Genomic DNA, 17,458 nt, shown 5'->3' with positions numbered 1-17,458 from the left:
CACTGGAGTTTCCGTCTGTGGAGTCATTGTTGCCCAATGAGCCTGGGGATGGGAGAGTAGGAGCTAAGGGTGGCCTGGGCCGAGAGGACATTTAGTGTTGTTAGTAGGATGAAGGGGATCTGCCCAGCGTACCCACCCGTCTCCTTGGAGACAACTGGTTTCAGCGCAAGGAGTAATGGTAGTACCTACGTCCCTGTGGCTCCAGGGAGTACCGAGAAATGAGCTCTGAGCCTGAAATCATCGGTGGAAACGGCCAGCCTGTCTGGCTAAAGCACTAGAGAAAACTGAGAAACTCTGCTCTTGTTCCAAGCTTTAATTTCCCAGTCTGCATAAAAATGATCGATGAAGCTCACCGAAGCTCCTAGAAAGGTAGGTGATTCTACTTCCTTGTGACCTGCTCCCAAAGATGCCCTGGCCTTAGATTATTTTAGCACTTCATCAGAGCGTGCGACCAGTTCAGTGCCGTCCCTGGTTTATGCAGTCCGGGGGATCAGACCCAGACAGGCCTTGTGTACGATGCATAAGCACTCTACCAGCTGAGCTGCGTCCTCAGTCACCACCACCACAACAACCCCACACACACCCTTTAAAAAAAAAAAAAAAAAAAAAAAACAACTCTAACTAGCAGCACCCTCCTGGATTTAGAGATTACAGGAATGTGCCACCATGCCGGCTTTCATGTCTGGCTTTTGAAATACAATTTTCCACCACTTGCACTGCAGTTCTCGCCTCAGCTCTGGCCCACTCCAATTAAGACACACATATGGGGGATGGAGAGCTGGTTGAGTGGGTAAGGGCATAGTCTGCTCTTTCAGAGGTCTTAATTTCAATTCCCAGCAACCACATGGTGGCTCACAGCTATCTATAATGTGATCTGACGCCCTCTTCTGGCCGGCAGGTGCACATGCAGACGGAGCACGCATATGCATAAATATAGAATCTCAGCACTTGGGAGGTGAGACAGGAGGGTTAGGAATAGATCATTCTGGACTATGAAGTGAGTGTGACGCCAGTCTGTATTACATGAGACCCTGTCTCAGAAGTACTTACACACATACATCCGAACCGTATAGGAACCAGGCCCCACTGGGCTGCCTGCCTGTCTTGCTGTTTCATGTCCTGTTTCTAGCAGCTCCCATGTCTGTGTTTATCTTGGTTAGCTAGTCATGTTTACTGCTCTGAGAATGCACCCCTCCCTTCCTCGAGACTTTCCTCCTGTGTGCAGTCACCTCTTGAGGGATTTCACCTGGGAGGAGGATTCCTGTTTTGCTGCCTATAAGAAGGCTCTTTGGAACTCTGAAGGAGAGGAGAATAATAAACTGCTGCCGCGGCTGCTGCTGTGGCTGCTGCTCTGTGTGTGTGTGTGTGTGTGTGTGTGTGTGTGTGTGTGTGTGTGTGTGTGTGTGTGTGTGTGTGTGTGTGTGTGTGTGTGTGTAAGTTAAATCCACAGTCCCTCGCCCTCGACTCGGTACCGCGGGCGCCACAGAACCGTATGGTGGTAGTAACCCCCAACTATGAGATAATTTATTCCTAAGAGTAAAAAGCTGATTTGGGGGTGGTTTTCTCTCCTGGAGTCTCTTTCCAGACAATATTATCACCTCTATACAGAAATTGTTCTGACCTTCTCTCTTGCCTCCTCAAAGACACAAACATACCACCACCACCATAGATTCCCATGGCTACCATAGCTAAGGACAAACTCCCCAATTGTACGCCTTTACAATTCATCCCTAATATCTCTCCAACTCTCCGGCTCCTCCCCATGTGACCCCATAGAGGCAGTTAGGCTGACTTACACAGCCTCAAAGAACAGCTTAGCTCTTCCTGCTCCCTCCACACGTTGGCACCCTTGGCTTGAAGCTTCTCTCTGGGTCTGGAGAGATGGTTCAGCTGCTAAGTGCACTTGGGTGCTTTTGCAAGACCCAGGTTTGGTTCACAACCATCTCTAATTCCAATTCCAGAGGATCTGATGCCCTCTTCTGATCTCTAAGGGCACCAGGCATAAACGTGGTGCATGCACATACAGACAAAACATACACACACAAATTAAATAAGTCTCTTTTAAACATTTAAGAACTCTTTTCCTATCCTTAATGGTTGATTTGTAGCAAACATGCCCACCAACATGCATATACAGACACAGACAGATGGACAGGGACACACACACACACACACACATACACACACACACTATACATTTAAGAGTACACACACAACTAGATTTAATTATGTTTTTGGATTTTGGTTTTGGTTTTTTCAAGACAGGGTTTCTCTGTGTAGCCTTGGCTGTCCTGGACTTTATAGGCCAGGTTGGCCTTGAACTCACAGAGATCTGCCTGCTTTTGCTTCCTGAGTGCTGGAATTAAAGGCATGTGCCACCATACCCAGATCTTAAATATTTATTTATAAGCAAAAAACCAAAAACAATTTATGTTCTTCTCTTCCTAGCTCATTTTCAAGAAATATTGCACGAAAGCTTAAAGAAATATCAGGAGTCTTATTTAGCTGAAGAGAATTACACACACCTTTGAGCATGCATGAGCGCACACATACTCACTTTTTAAGGGGGGAGGGAGTCTTGCAATATACCAAGTTTACATGGAATTTGTTGCTTCAGGCAATCAATGCTCCTGCTTCAGTACCCTGTGTAGCTGGGACTACAAATGCCATGTCCAACTAGAAATCTTATTTTACAGCAAGGCAAATCAGAAATTCTTTTAATTAAAATTATTTGCTTAATAAATAGATGACAACAGATGATCTTATGGTGGCTCCCTCTCATCTTTTTTAAAATTATTTTTGTTTTATTTCATGTGCATTGGTGTTCTGCCAGTATGTATGTCTGTGTGAGAGTGTTGAGTCCTCTGGAACTGGATAGAGTTACAGACAGTTGTAACCTGCCGTGTAGGTGCTGGGAATTGAACCTGGGTCCTCCGGAAAAGCAGACAGAGCTCTTAACTACTGAGCCATCTCTCCAGCCCCACTCATGACACTAAAGGTCCCTTCCTGGAGGATACTAGATATATTTCTCAGTTTTTCTTTCAGTGTTTTGTTTTTGTTTTGTTTTGTAGTTTTTCAGGACATGGTTTCTCTGTGTAGCCTTGGTTGTCCTGGCTTTGTAGACCAAGCTGGCCTAGAACTCAGTGTGATCCACCTGCTTCTGCCTCCCTGAGTGCTGGGATTAAAGGTGTGTACCACCACGCCCAGCTTATTTCTTTTTAATATTTTTATTTGTTTTGCCTGAATTTATGTACCACATGCATGCAAGTATCCACAAGGGCCAGAAGAGGGCGCCAGATTCTTTTGAACTACAGTTCCAGATAGTTGTGAGTCACCCTTTGGGTACTGGGAACGTAACCTGGGTCCTCTGGAAGAATAGCAAATGATCTCTGGCCTCTACGGCGTGTTCATGCTTTGTTTATAGGTTTGTTATTGTTGTTGTTGTTGTTGTTTGGGTTTGTTTGTTTGTTTGTTTGTTTGTTTGTTTTATTATAGAAAGTCTATTATATATCTCTGGCGGTCCTGGAACTCATGAAGACCAGGTTGGCCTCAAACTCACAGAGATCCACCTGCCTCTCCCTCCCAAGTGCAGGGACTATTTGTTCACCAATACCATGCCTGGCTCTCAATGTATTCTTTATGCACACCTAAGAACACAACTAGTGTCCTAAATGCTTTGAACTTAGCTTTTGTTGTTAAAGATATCTAGCCTTTCCATTCAAAGAGCTTGCTATTAAAAGTGGCTCTGCTGACTCAAATGCCCGGGGGCGGGTAGAGCTCACAGAGTCAGATCGGACTGAGCGTAATTTATTCAACCAAATCCCTAGTGATGACCATGAAAGCTGATTACAGCCTTTGGATTTAAAACAAACAACAAACAATGTGTGGGAGTGGAGGTGGCAGAGACTCAAAGACATCGCGACATTTATACATTTAAATATGACATTTTCTAATTTTATTAACAATTCAATATGTCCCAGCAATAATTTCGGTGACTGCAGCATCTAGCTCACCCAAATGCCGACCTGGGTGTATGTGACACTGGCTGCCTCTGACTCAGGAAAGGAACGCAAAAGGCGCAGATCCAGAGCCTTCCCAGCAGAGTGCAGCACATCATCACTAAAGCACGGCACTGACAGGAGGTCGTAGGCAGGCAGTGTGGCTCTGCCTCTGCTTGCAACGCCTGTCAGGCATGAGACGCATAGCACGAAGGAAAAACAGAATCCCCCCCCCCCCCCAACCAGGACCTACATGTAAGTGAAGGTTCGGCCTTAATTTCCTTCAAGACTGGTTTGAGGATGAGTTATTTCGGAAACTGATTTACTTCTCAAATGCAGGGGAAGAAGCTCTCGGATGCAGTTATCGATTGCTTTTCCTGTCCCTGCTTTCACCGCGGAAAATTAGGCAATGTTTCCTTCAGATCTGCTTGTGACCTTTTGATCTTGCTTGAGAAACGAACCCCTTCTCGGGCAGATCGGTGCTTCGCGGGGCACGCATCTCTTGCACGGATTGATATGTCAGCATCTTCTTCGTGTCTTTCTGAATTGGTCCTTGTTTTTCCCCACTCTTTAACCCCCACTGAAAAACAAAAACAAGCCTTTAACCTGAGTTTCCTGAGTTTGTCTCTACAGTACTCTGCTCGCGGCGAGATTGTCCGTTCACATTTGAAGCTTTCAGTCACGCCCTTCTCATTGTCCGATATTGTTACCACAGTATTTGAAGATTTCATACTGGGAAAAGGTTTGGCTACTGAGAAAATGAGTGTTTCATCTTTTCAGCAAGAACTCCTCTGCAAACCTAATAATACACTTTCTGGCTGTGTTAGGTTCATGACACCTGCTCTAACCAAAAACAAGAGGTGGGAATTTGTGCAAAGAAATTGATGCTAGCTACATTTTAAGCCAGAATTAGAAGGAAAGATTCTCTCCTCTCTCTCTCTCTCTCTCTCTCTCTCTCTCTCTCTCTCTCTCTCTCTCTCTCTCTCTCTCTCTCTCTCTTCCCCGCGCCCCCCGCCCACCCCCCTCCCCCTTCCAACTAGTGCAGAGTGATCTTGCAGGAAGAGAGCTACTGACTTTTAATACACCTTTCTTTTTTCTTAGTTCGTTTTTAAAGCAAGAATTTCATAAATGCACATAATGTGTTTTGATAAAATCTCCTCCTAATTCCCTCCCCTATAACCCCCACTCCACTATTTCCTCTAAATTTCATGGTTTTTTGAGTCAGGGTTTCTCTGTGTAGCCTTGGCTGTCCTGGACTCACTTTTTAGAACTCTCACAGAGATCCACCTGCTTCTGCCTCCCGTCGAGGTGGGATTACTGGCATGTGCCACCGCACCTGGCTCTTTTTATAGGTTTGGGGGGGGGGGTTGTGTATAGCTTTGGGTGTCCTAGAACTCACTCTAGAGACTAGACTGGCCTCGAACTAACTCACAGATATCTGCCTGCCTCTGCCTCCCAAGTGCTAGGATCAAAGACCAGCGCCAACACCACCCCGGCTCATATGTTGTCTCTAAACCCAGAGTCCACTTAGTATTAGCAGCACGTATGTGCATGGGTGTAGGGCCATCTACTGGCATGGATACCTCTCAAGGTGACATCTCTGAAGAAAACTGACTCCTCTCCCTCCCCACCCCCACCCTACCCCAGTGTTCATCAATTAGAACCAATAGCTCCTAAGCTAACAGTGGGAGTCCCTGCCCCCACTCCCCACCCAGGCTGGGATTTTGGCCGGCTTGATCTTTTGAGGGTCCTGTGCATGCAGTCACAGCAGCTGTGAGATCCTGTGTGCCACAGCCCTGCTGGCTCCCAAATCATCTTGTTTTGATGCGGTCATCCACGCCCTCTGACTCTCAAGATCTTTACCCTGCCTCTTCAGAGATGATCCCTGGTCTACAAAGTGAGTCCAGGACAACCAAGGCTACCCTGTCTCCAAAAACAAAAACAAAAACAAAAACAGAGATGATTCCCTGAGCTTCATGTCATCTAGGCATCCCATTTAGGGCTGAGCACTGCACAACCTCTCATCCCCTGCACACTGACTGACCAGCTGTGGGTCTCTGTGTTAGTCCACCACACGAAGAAACCTCTCTGGTGAGGGTTGACAGAGAGACGCACGGATCCAGGGCTACAAAGGTCAGAACTTAGCCCCTCCTGTCTCCTCTCTCCCTCTGTCCTCTCTACCTGAGCCTCCCCACTGGCCTTTGTAGGAGGGATACCAAACAGAGTCATTCTGGAGAGGCAAACATTTCTTCTGTGCCTCTCTACTCATGCCATTTTATTATGCATTCTCCAAAACAGGGTATGAGTACTGTGTATGCGTCAATAAAAACATTTTTAATCACCAAGCTGTATAGTTCATAGTAGAACGCCTCTCTGTGATGCACAAGCTCTGGGTTCAATCCTGGCACTGAAAAAAAGGGGGGACCTTTAATATATAGTTAAATTAAATTTTAAATTATTGACAATCTGAAGTATCCAAAGCTGAACAGAAAACAACATCATACATTTTGCATTAAAATTATTTTACAAGGGCCAGTGAGATGGATCATCAGGTGATGACGCCTGACACCAAGTCAGACAATCTGAGGCTTGAGTTCTGTTCCCAGGACCCACACAGTGAAAGAAGAAGACTGACTCCTGAAGTTGTCCTCTCACCTACCCACCCCCACACACACACGCATGCACACTGTAGCACGCACGCATGTATGCACACACGCACATGCACAAACACAATGAATAAATAAAAATGTAATTTTAAAAGTTTTAGATGGTTGGAGAGATGACTCAGTGTTTAAGAGTACTGGCTTCAGGCTGAGCGTGGTGGTACCTGCCTTTAATCCCAACACTCAGGAAGCAGAGGCAAGCAGATTGCTGTGAGTTCGAGGCCAGCCTGGTCTACAAAGCAAGTCCAAGACAGCCAAGGCTACACAGAGAAACCCTGTTTCTGGAAGAAAAAAAAAGCACTGGCTGCTCTTCCAGAGGTCCTAAGTTCAATTCCCAGCAATCATATAGTGGTTTATGACCATCTATACCATCCGACGCCCTCTTCTGGCATACAGGTGTACATGCAGATAGAGCATAAAAGAAAGAACCCGTAAAGGCGGAGTGCATGAGCATTGTCCCCCAGCGCCTCAGGTGCTGGAGCACATGGTTCCCAGCTGGTGGAGCTGTCTGGGGAGGGTTAGGAGCTGTGGCCTTCATGCATCACTGTGAGTGTTGAGATTTAAATAAAGCCTTGCTTGACTTCCACTCCACTTCCTCTGCTCTACGCTTTCAGCTTCCTGTTCCAGCCACCACACCTGCCACGTGCTTCCTCATCACAGCAGACTCATCCCTCTGGATAAATGAAAATAAATCCTCTCTCCCATAAGCTGCGTTTGGTCATGGTGGTTTATCACAGCAACAGAGAAGTGATGACTACAGCATTATTTTGTATGCCAATAAGAAATGTGTGTGTGTGTGTGTGTGTGTGTGTATAACATCACACATTTTAGAAAGGAAAGAAAAGTAAGGGGGAAGGAAAGAAAAATAAAGGGAAAAGGAGAGGAGAAAAGAGGGGAGGGGAAAGGAGAGAAAAAGAAACACGATGAAATAAATCAAGAGAAAGGGGCAGAAATGAGACTAGGTTCCCCTTGCTGGACGTGGTGGCACATGCCTTTAATCCCAGCACTCGGGAGGCAGAGGCTGACGGATCTCTGTGAGTTCAAGGCCACCCTGGTCTACAGAGCGAGTCTGGGACAGCCAAGGCTACACAGAGAAACCCTTCCTCTAAAAACAAACAAACAAAACAAAAGTTCCTCTTGAGCGCATTCTCCAAAAGTGTGAAGACCATGATTAGTAGAAAAGGGGTGGCCTGCGTGTGACAACTCCTTATACGCTGGCGACATAACAGTCAACAAAACAGACACAACCCCAGGCATGAGAGTCCACTCCTGCAATGCCAGCACTAAAGAAAAAGAGGCAACAAAACAAAACAAAACAAAACAAAAAACAAAAACCACGATGAGCTTGAGGCCAACCAAGGCCGCAAAGCCAGACCAACTCTCAGAACACTGTGGGGAAGGCCAAGGTGGAGTGAGGACTCGCCCAGCCACCATTTAGCGGTTCGTCTGCTGCAGAGACAGTCTCCCCCTCCACCTCTTTGTTTCACACCCTGAAATGTGTGTCTAGGCCAGTCATTGTGACACACACTGATAGCACTTGCTAGAGGAAGTGGAGGCGGGAGGGTCAAGAGTTCGAGGCTAGCTTGGTCTATAGAGTGAGCACCAGGACAACTAGAGCTACAATAGAGAAACCCCATCTCAAAAACAAACAAACAAACAAAACGTGTATGTAGACACCCACACTGATCCTACTTTGGGCCACAGATAGCAACACATTCAGATTGCTGAACCCACACATGCCATCTCTTTTTTTAAAAAAATGTTCTTTCCTCTTTCACAGCATTGAGCACAGGTCCAAGCAATTTGCAGAATGCTTAGAGGCTGCTTAAGGTTGTTCAAGTCCAGGGCAGCCAGGGCTGTAACAGAGAAACTCTATTTCAGGAAGGGAAATAAAAGATTTGTCTTGGTCCTAGGATTTATTCATGAAATCCCTGCAGAGGACAAGATCCTCAGTGCCCACTGCAGAGATAGAGAGGCAGCTGAGTGATGAGATCTGAACTTTTTGCACCTGCACAGAGGAGACCAAAGGCTTTCTAGGTCAAATCTCTGCTAATGGTAGCCCAATGCCACCACCTTGTGGCTATTGGAGGGATGGTGACGTAGATTCTTTTTTTTTTTTTTTTTTTTTTTTAATTCTTTTTACATCTCAATGTTTATCCCATCCCTTGTATCTTCCCATTCTTCCCTCCCTCCCATTTTCCCATTATTCCCCTTCCCTATGACTGTTCCTGAGGGGGATTACCTCCCCCTGTATATGCTCATAGGGTATCAAGTCTCTTCTTGGCAACCTGCTGTCCTTCCTCTGAGTGCCACCAGGTCTCCCCCTCCAGGGGACATGGTCAAATGTGAGGCACCAGAGTACCTGAGAAAGTCATATCCCACTCTCCACTCAACTGCGGAGAATATTCTGATCATTGGCTAGATCTGGGTAGGGGTTGTGACGTAGATTCTTATTTTGGGGGTTCTACATGAATCTATTTTGTACTGGGGAGAAATTTCTATTTCCTTGCTATTTCTCCACCAGTCTTTTAATCCAGGTAGAGCATATTTTGGAAGACTTCAAAAGTAGAATACAAAAATAGTCTCAGGATGGGCTGGAGAGATGGCTCAGAGGTTAAGTGCACTGGCTGTTCTTCCAAAGGTCCTGAGTTCGATTCCCAGCAACCACATGGTGGCTCACAACCATCTATAATGTGATCTGATGCCCTCTTGTGGCCTGCAGGTGTACATATAGGCAAAGTACTGTATACATAATAAATAAATAAATATTTTTAAAAAATAGTCTCAGGGAAGCATTAAAAACTAGCTTTTTAAAAAATTTTTACAAGTTATCTTGGCTGGGGCTGGAGAGATTACACACCAATTAAGAGCACTGGCTGCTCTTCCAGAGAACCCAGGATTCAATTCACAGCATAAACATGGCCCCTGACAACCATCTATAACTCTGATTCCAAGGAACCTGGCGCCCTCTTCTGGTTGCCACAGGCACTGCATGCACATGATGCACAGTTATATATTCAGGCAAACGCTCAGACACATAAAACAATGAAAGTTTAAATACTTTTTAAAATCATCCTGGTACCAGAGAGTTGGCTCAGGGGCTAAGAGAACTCGTTGCTCTTGCAGAGAACCTAGGTTCCATTCCCAGCACCCACTCTGTGGCTCTCAACCATCTATAATTCCAGTCCCAGAAGACCCAATCCTTTCTTCAAACCGCCAAAATACATACAAAATAATTTTTAAAGATTAAACCATCTTGCCAGGCAGTAGTGGCACACACCTTTAATCCCAGCACTCAAGAGACAGAGGCAGGAGGATTTCAGTGAGTTTGAGGCCAGCCTGGTCTACATCATGAGTTTCACGACAGCCAGGGCTACCCTGTCTTGGAAAAAAAAAACCAAAAACTAAAAACCTAAATCATCTTGAACAGAAATGTCCAAACCTTTGCAGGACAAGGTCACTGAAATGCTAAAATTGTGATGTGTATCATCTAGCTAAAGACAGTGTCAGGGCTGGAGAGATGGCTCAGAGGTTACAAGCACTGGCTGTTCTTCCAAAGGTCCTGGGTTCAATTCCCAGCATCCACATGGTGGCTCACAACCATCTATAATGAGATCTGGTGCCCTCTTCTGGCCTGCAGGCACACATGGGGGCAGAATGCTGTATAAATGATAATAAATAAATCTTTTTTTTTTTTTAAGACTAGAAAAAAAAATCACTTAGTGTCAATTCCACACTCTTCACATGAAAATTTGGTTTCCTGAAACTGTTCTGCCTCAGATGGAACCAACCATAGGGAATTATTTTCCTCATAGGCCCCATTTTTCTCAAGCGCATTAACAGCTGTGAGTATCTACAGTTCTGATGCCTTCTTCCCTTAAGCAATGAAATTCCTTGTTAAGCAGACACAGTACTGTGTCATTTTCCTTTCATCTTCTCTGAAGCCAGCTATAAAAACTAACCCTTGTCAGCCAGGCATGGTGGCGCACGCCTTTAATCCCAGCACTCGGGAGGCAGAAGCTGGTGGATCACTGTGAGTCCGAGGCCAGCCTGGTCTACAAAGTGAGTCCAGGACAGCCAAGGCTACACAGAGAGACCCTGTCTCAAAAAACGAAAAACAAAAACTAACCCTTGTCACTAAAAAGCACACACTTCCTGACAAGCATGCAAGATCTGCACCAGACTAGTTGTCGTCGGCATAATATGGGCCTTGTACCAAGCATGTGATCAGTGTGTAGCACAGAAGATAGAAGCCCTCATGCCAGAGTAGGGTAGACAGGCCTCTCAGAGACCAGTGCCCAAAGCAGATCCTGGCAGACCCCAAATAGGATTAGAATGGTGGACACAGCTTAATGGCTTCTTCCCTGAACCACAGCTGAGGGAGAATTGTCACCAGGTCTGCATCAACTTACTACATATCCAGCGCTGTGGTGGTTGGCTGCTTCTGTGGAACATCTGCTATTTACAAGGGCCGCATGTTCTGAAAGGGGACCCAATGACGAACAAGACTGTCCCTCCCCTGAGAAGTACACACACTTGCTGTAGTGATGGGTAAGATACTGTGACGCCCTTCACGGAGGCTACAGGTTGATGCTGAGCCTGAAGCAAGGAAGGGTAATGGGTATAACTCAGTGCCCTCACTCTACTGAGAAAAAGTAAGTCCTCTGTATGTATGGTAACAGTTTGCCCAGCATCTACTAGTTGGAAGTTAGAACCAAAACCTAGGTCTCCTAGCCCCCATGGGAATAATCAATGGCTCAGGGGAAGGTGGCTTACAGGGGAACGCAAAAGACACAGGAAGCTGTGTAAGTGTGCCCACAGGAGGCTGTGTCCATGTGGAGGTTGGTGTTTACACACTTGTCCTGTTTGCTGTGACCAGACCCTTCCTTCTTTTCACTTCAACCTCAAGGTTTTTGAGTTTCAGTCTATGTTCTCCCTTGTGGTGGTTGGAATAAGAACGGCCCCTATGAGCTCATCTGTTTGATCACGCAGTCCGCAGGGAGTGGCACTACTTAGAAGGATTAGGAGGTGTGGCCTTGTTGGAATAGGTGTGGCCTGTTGGAGGATGAGTGTCACTGGGGGTGGGCTCTGAGGTCTCAGATGCTCAAGCCAGGTGCAGCGGCTCTTGCTGTCTTCCTGCTGTCTGCCTATCCATATGTAGAGCTCTTGGCTCTTTCTCCAGCACCATGTCTGCCTGCACATCTCCATGCTTCCTGCTGATAACAGACTAAACCCCCGAATCTGTAAGCCATCCCCAATTAAATGTTTTCCTTTATAAGAATAGCCGTGGTCACTGGGTGGTGTTGGCACACACCTTTAATGTCAGCCCTTGGGAGGCAGATGCAGGAGGATCTCTAAGAATTTGAGGCCAGTCTGGTCTACAGAGTGAGTTCCAGGACAGCTAGAGCTACACAGAGAAACCCTGTCTAGGGGTGTGGCGGTGGGGGTGGGGCTGAGGGGGAAAAAAGAGTTGCCATGGTCATGGTGTCTCTTCACAATAGAAACTCTAACCAAGACACCAAGCATGAAGCCCTGAGTCCAACCCCCAGCCACATATAAACAGATCCTAGCACCTGGAGGAGAAGGCAGAAGGATCAGAAGTCAAAGGTCATCCTCAACTACATAGGAGTTTGGAAGGTGAGAGCTACAACAGACCTTATCTCCAAGGAAACACACACACCATGATGAAGGGAGGAAAGATGGTAAGTGAGGGGGCAGCTGGTGTTTTTTGGTTTAACTATTTATCAGTGTGTATATTCATTTCCTAGGGCTGATTTTAAAAAGTTACCAAAAGAGTGACCTTAATAGACTCATATGTCAGAAGTCTAGTGTTCAGAATTGGAGGTGTCATCCCAAACAGAGGGAGACTCCTTCCTTGTCTTTTCCTAGCTCTGAGCCATCTATCCTCTCGGCATTCCTTGAACTGCTGCTGAGCAGCCCAGCCTGTCACTCATGTCATCCTCCCCACATGTCTGTCCAAATCTCCCCCTTCTTATAAAGGAAGTGTGTGTGTGTGTGTGTGTGTGTGTGTGTGTGTGTGTGTGTGTGTGTGTGTCAGAGGACAACTTTACTCTTTTATTGTTTTTTGTTGTTGTTTGGTTTGGTTTGGTTTGTTTGAAGCAGGATCTCACTACATAGCCCTGCTGTCCTGGACTCACTTTGTGGACCAGGCTGGCCTCAGACTCACAGAGATCCACCTGTTTCTGCATCCCAAGTGCTGGCATTAAAGGCATGTGCCACCACTGGCAAGCCACCCAACACCCTCTTTACAGCCTCTGTGAGGCACTGCACTCACATGCACAAACCCACACACAGACACATAAATATACACATAAATTAAAAACAAATCCTTTCGAGAGGCCAGCCAGTGGCCACGCCACTTGGCAGGGTGGGCAAAAGACACCCAGGCCTGCCAGCCACACCTGCAATGGGAGCCATTACAATGTACAAGTATGTGGTGAAGAGTTGGGAGAGAAAGAGAAGTGAGAAGCAGACCAGTTTGAGCTTTATGAAGAGAAGTGAAACTGGAGCAGAGAGGAATATTCTGATGTGAATATCCAGCACAGCCACCTGAGGCCACAGTGTTCATATTGTCACCAAAGACCATGCTGTGGAGGCTTCTGGTCTGGGCAGCTGCCTGGGACCATAATGGTGTTCAAGGGCTGCGCGGAGCTGGCCCCATCCCTTTCCAGGTGCAACACTTAGCAGAGTAGACCCTACAGCTTGCCTGGGCAGCACAGTGGAGCTGACGCTGGTGGTAAGAGCACAGGTGAGCTAGCCCCACGGACATGAGTGCGGGAGAGCTGGCCCCACCACCTGTCTGCCACCTGGTGACATGGGTGAGGGAAAGACGTCCCCCACCCCGACCCCTTGCCACCTCCAGCAGGTAGGAGAGTTGGCCCTCTGGGGTCATGAGAGTGGAAGAGCTGGCCTTGCCCCTTTGCTGGCTACAGCATTGGGTGAGCTAGCTGGGCCAGTGCTGGAGAGTTCAGCCTCATGGTGTGGCTGTGGGAGAGCTGTCCAGCTGACTAACTCAGCTACCACCCAGGCCCAGAGCCAACACTTTGAGCTGGCCGACCCCAACATCCACTTCATCTATGAACTGCTAGAGCACGTGAGGGACTGGTCTTGCAGATCCAAAGCTGCAGGGCCTCCATGACACAGGGCAACAACAGGATATCCAAGAGGAGTCCAGGTGAGGATCCAGTATTGACGGTGTAGAAGAAACCAGAGGCCTCGAACCAGACCAATGACTCACTGCTTGATGCTGGAAGGAACTGGGCAGACTTTTACCAACACAGTTCAAAACAAAGGTAGGGACAAACAAAAAGAAACACAGATAGGGGACCCAGATGCAACCACAGAGAAAACGATGCAGAAGAAACCTTAGTCCCCAGAGAAGGGCATCTCCCTTCTGGCCTACATAGTTAGCAGGCATTAAAAAATAAGTTTGTTTGTTTGTTTGCTTGTTTTTTAGCCTGGGAGGTGGGTGGGAGGTGGGGATGGCACATGCCTTTAATGCCTTTAATCCCAGCAGAAGGCAGATCTCTGAGTTCAAGGCATGTAAGTTCCATGAGGGCTAGGAACACAGAGAAACCCTTTTTTGGAAAATCAAGATAGATAGATAGATAGATAGATAGATAGATAGATAGATAGATAGATAGATTTTTGTTTCTTTGTTTGTTTGAGACAGGGTTTCTCCTTATAATAGCCCTGGCTGTCCTGGTCTCGCTTATCCCAGGTCAGCCTGGCTTATAGCCTTGTGACCCTGTTTCAAAGGACAAGATAATAATTATAATTTTTTTTTGTTTGTTTTTTGGGTTTTCAAGACAGGGTTTCTCTGTGTTAGCCTTGGCTGTACTGGACTCGCTTTGTAGACCAGGCTGGTCTCGAACTCAGAGTAATCTGCCTGCCTCTGCCTCCCAAGTGCTGGGATTCAAAGTATAATTATTTTTAAGATAAAATAACAATAAAGGAAGCAGAGTTACCAGAACAGAATGGTGAAGGAGACGAACCCTCTCCATGTGACTTCACTGTCCCTGATAACTCTCTCCATTCACCCTTCCCCAGCACCCATACTGTTCTGGCTCCAAGCCAAGGTCCTAAACCAGCTGTCCTGGTGTGCCTTCTGTCGCTGTGATGACACACCAACCAAAACAAGCTTGGCAAAGGAAAGGGTTGACTCAGCTTACACATCCACCTCCATCACCTAAGTAAGTCAGGACAGGAACCTGGAGGCTAGGACTCAAGCAGAGACCATGGAGGAACGCTCTTTACCGGCTCCCTCCCCATGGTGTGTGATCAGTTACCTTCCTCATGTGATCCAAGACCATCTGCCCAAGGATGGCACAGCCCATAGTGCCAATTAAGAAAATCTCCCACCCAAAACCAGGCGTGGTGGTACATGTCTTATAATCCCAGCACTTGGGAGGCAGAGGCAGGTGGATCACTGTGAGTTTGAGGCCAACCTGGTCTACAAAGTGATTCCAGGACAGCCAGGGCTATATAAAGAAACCCTGTCTCAAAAATAAACCAAAAAAAAAAAAAAAATTTTTTTCTTTTTTAAAGAAAGAAAAGAAAAGAAAATCTCCCACCAACATCCCCACAGGCTAATCCCATGTAGCAATTTCTCAATTGATTTTTTTCTTCCTGGGTGTATCAAGTGGACAACAATATTAAAATATTATTACACTAGCCTACCCTAGGCCCTGGCATCCGCTGAGTCTTCTAAGAGGAGATTTTTTTTTTTTTTTAATTCATCATAGGTAAAAGGAACCAGATCAGAGCCAAAGTTATTTGTTCTAAGCCCCACAGTAGGTTACAGCCAGAAAAGTATCCAGGCTTCTACAATAATAAATCCATCCACAGGTAAAAGAAACCAGATCAGAGCCAAAGTTATTTGTTCTAAGCCCCACAGTAGGTCACAGCCAGAAAAGTATCCAGCCTTCTACAATCCGAAAGCATTAAGAAAAACAAACCAAAACAAAATCCACTGGAAGGAAAAAGGATAGAAGAGTGGCCTGATACAAAGTGTTGCCACCCCTAGGAGACTGAGACAACTTGGAGCCCAGAAGCAATAAAAGCGCAGACAGGCCAGACTGATGCTACCACAGAACCGGAAATGGAAGGGAACTGGAGTTCTCTTTGCCCACCCAGTCTGAGATGGAGGTGGGGGGAGTCGGGGTTGGAGACGGTAATGGTGTTTGCCTTGCAGGAAATTAAAAGTCCCTCTCAATAACCACATTAGTCATCGACACTTGCTGCCGTGGCTGATCTTGTAACCCATAAGATCCGGGCAAGGGAGAGATATGAAAATTCATAAGCAAGAAAGCAAACTTCTCCTTATGTCTTCGCTCTCTTTAATGAAGCCTCTCTCCCTCCCCCCCTCACCCCCCCCCCCCCCGCCGAACCCCACTCAAATCTTCTTTTTTTCCGTTTCTAATGATCTCATCAAGGAGCTGTTTCTGACAGCTGGGAACATGTCCAAGGGGCACTGGAAACTGAATGGATTTAGAGGAAACAGAAAACGCTGCCTCCGTGTTCCACAGCAGCTCTGTTGGGTCGTTTTTACTTTTAAAAGGGATAGAAGGTGTCAGAACTTTATTTCAGCATTTCAGGACACACGCACAGAAGGCAAGCAACCGCACTATCCCCGCTCTATGGAAAGTGCCAGCAGAAGCGTGCACTGTGGTTTTATTATTGTATCATCTCTTGGGCACCCCAGGAGGGGTGAGGGGAGGTGAACACGGTACTTGTGATGCAACAGAACCTAAAGGCAAGAATCCCAGGGAGCAAACACTCTTTTCTGGTGTTTTTCAACCCCATGGCCTTTAAGATTTGTGAAAACTAACCGCCTGCATTTATTGTTTCCTTTTAAACATACAGGAACCAGCCAGGTGTGGTGGCACACACCTTTAATCCCAGCGCTTAGAAGGCAGAAGTGGGCAGAGCTGTCATTGAGAAGGCTTACCAAGTTCACTTCCCAGGTGTCTCACAGCTGACTGTAACTCTAGCTCCAGGAGGTCTGACGGCATCTTCTAGCCTCTGCAGACACTGATATAAGTCTTTTTTCTTTTTTTTAAAGGATTAGTAACCAAATTCCAAATACACATTCTCATCAACACAGAAAACCCAGAGATAGGTATTTACCCCCCTGCAGGTGTATTTCACATACAAGAAGTATTATATGAACCAGAAGGGGTGGCACACACCTGTAATCCCAACACAAAGAAGAAAGAACAAGAACAAGAAGAAGAGGAAAAAGAAGCATTATATGAAACAGTTCATTACAGTGTTACTTGTGGTTTATTAAAAAAAAATAAAAAAAATAAAAAAAAAAAAAACAAAACCAGCATGATGGCACAAGCCTGTAATCCCAGCACTAAGAGCCTGGAAGACCTAGAGTTCAAGGTCAGCAGTATGGTGACACTCTGCTGTAAAAAAAAGTAAATAAGTGAATGAAAGATAAACCGCCTGAAAAGAATCCATAAAGTACAACTAAAATAACTTATGGTGTCAAGCCTCGCGTGGTACTGCATGCTTGTAATCCCAACAGTCAGGCAGCAGAGGCAGGAGTGCTGTGAGTGGAGGCCAGTCTGGGCTACTTAGCAAGACCCTGTCTTCTTTGTTTATTTGTTTGGTTTGTTTTATATTTTTGTTTTTCGAGCTCTGGCTGTCCTGGAACTCCCTTTGCAGTCCAAGCTGGCCTTGAACTAATGGAGATCCACCTGCCTCTGCTTCCCAAGCGCTGGGATTAAAGGCGTGCGCTACTACTGCCTGGCCACCCTTTTTTTTTTT

Source organism: Acomys russatus, chromosome 11, assembly GCF_903995435.1.
Source record: "Acomys russatus chromosome 11, mAcoRus1.1, whole genome shotgun sequence".
NCBI classification, from domain to species: Eukaryota; Metazoa; Chordata; class Mammalia; order Rodentia; family Muridae; genus Acomys; species Acomys russatus.
The sequence above is the reverse complement of the archived record's forward strand: the minus strand, read 5'-3'. Positions refer to the sequence as shown.